Source organism: Nicotiana tabacum, chromosome 8 (genome assembly GCF_000715075.1).
Source record: "Nicotiana tabacum cultivar K326 chromosome 8, ASM71507v2, whole genome shotgun sequence".
Lineage (NCBI taxonomy): Eukaryota > Viridiplantae > Streptophyta > Magnoliopsida > Solanales > Solanaceae > Nicotiana > Nicotiana tabacum.
Window position 1 is genome coordinate 191,902,415 of NC_134087.1, and position 6,000 is coordinate 191,908,414.

Genomic DNA, 6,000 nt, shown 5'->3' on the forward strand with positions numbered 1-6,000 from the left:
AAATTTAAGTCTCTGTTATAGATCTTAATTCAGAGCTATTCAGACTCATTAAGTAGTTGTGAAATAAAAAAATGCTTAATTATCAAGGTCTGAATAATTCAGAAAATAAATGCACTTAATGTGTAAGATTTGAATAATTAAGATTCAGACCGCCATTAAGTGTGTTTACCGTGAAAATGGTAATAACAATTAAATTTGTTGATGGGACTCTAAAAATACGTGATCTATTTTATGCTAGTTTGTTAAGTAGTTGATGCTATGTGTGAAGTTTAGAAACGAGATAAAAAGCAAGGAACAAAGTGATAACCAAACCGATGGGTCAATTATCGGGGCCTCAAACTTGCTGATTTGGGGCCTCGAGGTCAATTTCGGAGCTCAACTGTGGGTTATCGAGGGTGGTCAAAATATGGCTAATAGTTATAATAGAATCAACAGAGGCTCTTTATGGCCAATGATAAGCAATAAATGATGAATAATAATGAAGTTAATAAATGAAAGCGGAATATGTTAGAGAGCGAAAGAGAATGTTCTTGTAGATTTCGTGTGGAGCAATTGGAGCAACAGGCCTTACAAAGTGATAAGGATCCCCTTTATATATGAGGAGAAATCAAACATAGTACAAAATATATTAATGATAAAGAAACGGAGATGTGACAGCTAGAAGATATCCTGATTAAGGGCTAGGGTAGTCCTGTCAGTCCTAGCCACGTGCCTTGGGAACTCCCCATTTCTACCGGGGCCAAGGTCAACGCTGTCCCAAGATCAGGCCTCGGAGAACCTCGAGGGAGGAGACTCGATCATAACTTTGTAGCCTCAAGACTTCGAGATGGTTTTCTGAGGTGCCTCGATGTCAAGAAATTGGGCCTCCCGATTTCACCATATACAAATAGTCCCCACGTTTTCTTAGAGAGGAGCAATGAGAAACGATTATAAGTTTTTAACCCGAGGGCATCATCGTTATGACGCTAGCATATAAAAGCATTAAATTCCATGCCAAAAAACCACGCAAGGTTCGCCGTCAGACACGACTATCGAAAAGCCCACGAACCGCTGCCAGTTCGTCCCTTCCGTTTCCCACAAGATTCCTATAAAGGTACCAATTGTTGGATAACTCTTACTTTCCCAACTACTTGAGATTTGCAAAGCCAGACTCATCCCTACTTGCATCCTTTATTCTTACTTTCCCAGAGAAATTTCACCATCATCATGGCTAGAAACTCCAAGACGGTTCCTCGGAAAGACGAGGAGGCTGCCTTTTTATCTCGGAAATCCAAGGGGAAACCCAGAGTGATACCTATCTTGGAACAATGTACTCCCTCCAAGCTTGATATGTCGAAGGACTTTACCATCGATACCACTTCATCTATACCAGGCCGATGTGAACACGCGTCCTGATACATTAGTGTCGTGACCAATATAGAGACGGTGATGACAGACTACTGATGGAGCGAGGCAGTGGAGGTGCAGATTCCCAGCCCTAATAAAAATATAATGGATCACAAGGTTGGCTTCCTTCATGTGTATACTTACCCGTTCACTTTGGGTCCTATCGATTCCTCTGAATCCTCTCCCCTGGAGATAGAACCGGATATCCTCGATTTTTGTGACAAATATCAAGTGACGCTTAGCCAAATCTATCCTTCTGTCTGGAGGATAGTCTTGATGCTCCGCCATTTCACCGAAGGGGTTGTAGGCGAGACCTTTACCCTTAACCATTTGATTAGGTTGTACAACCCTCGATTTTATCGAGGTTTGATCAGGCTTCACCACCAATCCAAAATATCATTTTTCTCGAGCACCGACGAGGGAAAGGATCGAGGGTGGATGAGTAGGTTCGTCCGAGTAAGAACCTCAGACATAATTTCGGCCGGGAGGATGCCTTTCCCGGAGAATGGAACACACAGCGTAAGCATTTTTTCCTTAGTCATGTTTTGTGATCTTCTTTCCTTTCTTCCAAAAGAATGACCTCTTTGTGTTTCCTGCAGCCACCGCTTGGTACCCTGAAGCGGTCTCAGATTTGCTAGGGTGGATCGAACGGTTGGACACCGTGTTCCCATATCTTTTTCGGTCTTGGACTAACCTGGCTAAAAAGCTATGGGTGGCCAAGAATCATGGTAAAGCTTCCTTACCACCTATGCCTTAGATTTATGGTTCTCCCGATATCCTTTATGCTGATAAATTACGGTCACTACGCTCGTGCAAGCCTTGGTGGTAATATGCTGATGAGGCCGCCCCTAGTGGCGAGAGGGAGACTTTGGAGCCCGACAAGGTCAAGAAAAGGAAAGGTAAGGCGACTGCCAAATCTCCCGTAGTAAAGAACCTAAGTCACGTGAACCTCGAGTCATTACGAGGACCTCGGCTTCATCTTCCGGAGCAAGTCCCGGCATTGAGTATGAGGATGATAGTGACAACGATGATGATGGCGAGTACCGGCTGGCACAGGGGACGAGTGTCGCGCCCCCTTTTCCTTTTTTACGGAATCGGGTTCATGACATTTTGGTTGTGGGACAACTCTTTCCTTTTGGAAAAAGGGTTTTGAAATTTTGAAGAGTCGCCACCTAACAATTTTTAAGGTGCGTTAGGGAACCTACAAGGTTCATTTCTAACTATGTTTGATAACCAGAGACAGGGTAAGGGCTAGAAATTATCATAAGGGGGAGGTGTTAGATACCCCTCAGGATCCACTGGTGTGGTTCTCGGTCAGATAGGTTTTGTGAATTTGTTAAATTAGCAAGTAGACAAGTAAGGCTCAAATAGTAAGGGGATACGAGTGTTTGAAAACAATTAGTGAAAAGCAAGATTTTTGAGAAAGATTACAATCTAAGCCTAAAAGGGGGAGGGGGTCCTAGGCTTTATAATAATATGGATCACATCAATGCAATACCAGGTATGACACTCCTCAAAAGAGGGGATACATGTGGTATTAGCGCACCGGTCATCATATCCATATCTACCCTTTCCCGCCCGTGAAGGTAATTAAAGTGAGGGTTGGTCTGGATCCCTATTGCGTGTTGTTACCTGTCCCTTCCTATTAGTCCCGAAGGAATTTAGGACTCCTATCCTATAAGAAGGAGGTTCTAGGCAGACCCTCAGGTTTAAAGGCAAAATACTAAAGTGACATACAAAACATAATAGACTTCACTTAGGGGAAAACATAGAAGCAAGTAGAAGGCTCAAGTATACCTCCACAAATAACGCACATAGATAGCATGACTCATGCACAGCTAAAGTCTGAATTCATAATCCTAAAGCAGGGTGTTTAAGTGATAACAGCAGAACCAGATTTATTACATCACTCGGAAAAGAAGTCCGAATCAGGTTTGCCTACTAAATTTAACAGTTGATAATTAAACAAAGGTAGTTCCAATTTTATTTAAGTTATTACCTAAGGCTTGCCTAGGCGTAAAGCAAGATGCAGTAGTTATTCAGAATTATTAAAAGGCGGTTTGGAGCGTATATATTTACCCTAAGAGCATGCTGTTCTAGTCAGATGCAGATATAATTACCCATTATTTTAAACGGGAGAATCAAATGTGCAGCTGTTTTTACCTCTTTTATAATTAGCAATTTACACTAAGTGTGAATGCAAGTGCAAATAAGATCCTAAAACATGGTGTCTAAGGTGCATGTATAAAACTCATGACGCAGAATTCCTAGAGCAGGATTTCTAAATGCATATGGCAGGATTGCAGAATTTCCTAAGAGCAGGATTTCTAAATGCAGATGGCAGGATTGCAGAATTTCCCTAAGAGCAGTATTTCTATGTGCATAAGCATAGAGCATGGATCAATGAATGAGGTGCTGAAGCAAGAAACATAGGGCCTAAGAACATGATTTCTAATGCATTGTATGAATCCTAAGTATGGTTTCTATTGCACAATTACGAATATAAACCTAATAACATGTCTTCTACCCCTAACAAATTATAGCATGCATATTTACCCTACCCCTTTTCACTAGCGACCCCAATACTTGTATACAAATTATTACAGGCCATGTGAGGGAATTACATAAGTAGAAATGAAAAATAAGAAGCTACACTATAGGAAGCCTGATTTGGACTTCCTCTTTGAGTTATGTAATAAATCACCTAAAATGCCAATGTTGTTCCGTAGCCTCTCTTATATCTGGGTGTGTTAGAGTTCCCTAAGGACCTCAAGGGATCTCGGGCAGTGCTCACACCCAGATTGCATAACCAAACAGAGTGAGTGCAGTGTGGAAGGGCCAGCTCTTATGTGTCCAAGTTCAAAGGGATCTCTAGGGTCCCAAGGCAAGACTCACACAAAAAGGGCAGAACCTAGTAGTCTAAGAGTATATGTGAGAGTGCTTGACATAGATTTAAATAAGTTAAGTTGGAAAATAGTTTTGAAAATAGCATGTTTGAAATAAGTTTCTAAAACAATAGAAGAGTTGCTTAGTGAAAACAGTTTTTTGAAAGGAAAAGGGGATAGGAGTAACAACACCCACGGAACAAGTTTAGAGAGTAGTACAGCTTCAGCAGTTACAAACAAGGAAGTAGGGGTTAGGGACATAGAGGACCCAAATCAGAAACACATAATTAATCATGAATTAGTGTTAATCAAGTACATTAGGAGACATGCTAGTTGAGGGACATAAACAGGAATAAGTAAACATGTTGATTACATTTGAACAATAGAGGCCAGAATTCTAGGCATGCTAAGTAAACCAGTAGACAAGAAGTGCAATTTAATAGCATGATCCATTAAATCAGTGCAGAAAGAGACAGGGATTGACAAACAAGGGAATACATAGAGTTGAGTTTCAAAATTTGAACAAGGAACATACTAGTTGAAGAAGCAAAGTGCAAAAAAAGTAAAACAATCAGAGTTCCACAGTCTAGCATTGGCTTCCAGCCGACTAGACAAAGTAGTAGCACAAGTAGTAGAGAAAGAAAAGAGAGTTTGAGTGCATATGTGTGTGTTCTGAACTAATTGTTCGTGTGTTTAAACAAGAGGGGGTAAAGTATTTGTAGTTTTTGAAAACATGCAGGAAAATAAGGTAACGAGTACTGAATTATCATAATTATAGAAATAATACAAATTAGAATCAATTAAAGACCTGGAATCCCTTCAATTAGGGAGTCATAGTTCAAATGGGTACCAGTTGTATCAAATAATATAAAGAATTGCTCGTAAGACTAAGTTTACCATAATAGGAATAGTAAAAGCATGTAGCATGTAATAAGGACTAAGTACAAAATATTTTCAAGTAAGGAAAGTATAATAACAACATATTGTCCACATAAACAGGGTAGAGTACAATTTAACTATGAAAATTAGTTCAGAGAATCACAAATGAGAATGAAAATCACAGGGAATCAACACTTACTAAGGAACGTATCACAAAAGTAAGGAAGATATTTCGAAAAGTCAGTACAAAATTACAAGGAAAATACAGAAAACCAAAGCTGTAGGTTTAAGGAGATTACATAGAATCACCATAAATTATGTGAACAATCAGTTAAACAAATGGTCGGACCCATAAATGACACGGGTTTGGACAAAAACAAAGAAACCTTAAGAACAAATCAAAACAGGAAGCACAAGAGCATATAGAACACACATAAAGCTCAGAAGGTTCATAATAGTCATGCAAACACACCGTAAACAAATTAAAACTTCGAATCGAACCTATAAGTATTAGGGTTTCTCGACAAAAAATGAATCGAGACAAAAGGAAAGACTCAGGTAATGTTTAAACATGCTAAAAATCACAGTAATCAGAAAGAAATCGTTTTTTTTTACAAGAAGGGTTTTGAAACCCTAGTTTGGAAAATGAAGAAACTGTTTGAAATCGGAGAAACAATTTAAGGAAAAGAAGTGAAAACCTTAAGAAACACATAGATCCATCACAGATCGAAAAGATCGGAGGATTTTTAGCTAGGTTTTTTCAGAAAATAAAAGAGATGAAGAAAAGATCAGTTAAAACTCATGGATACACCTAGACCGAAGACAGGTCTAAAGAAAAATGGAGAATATC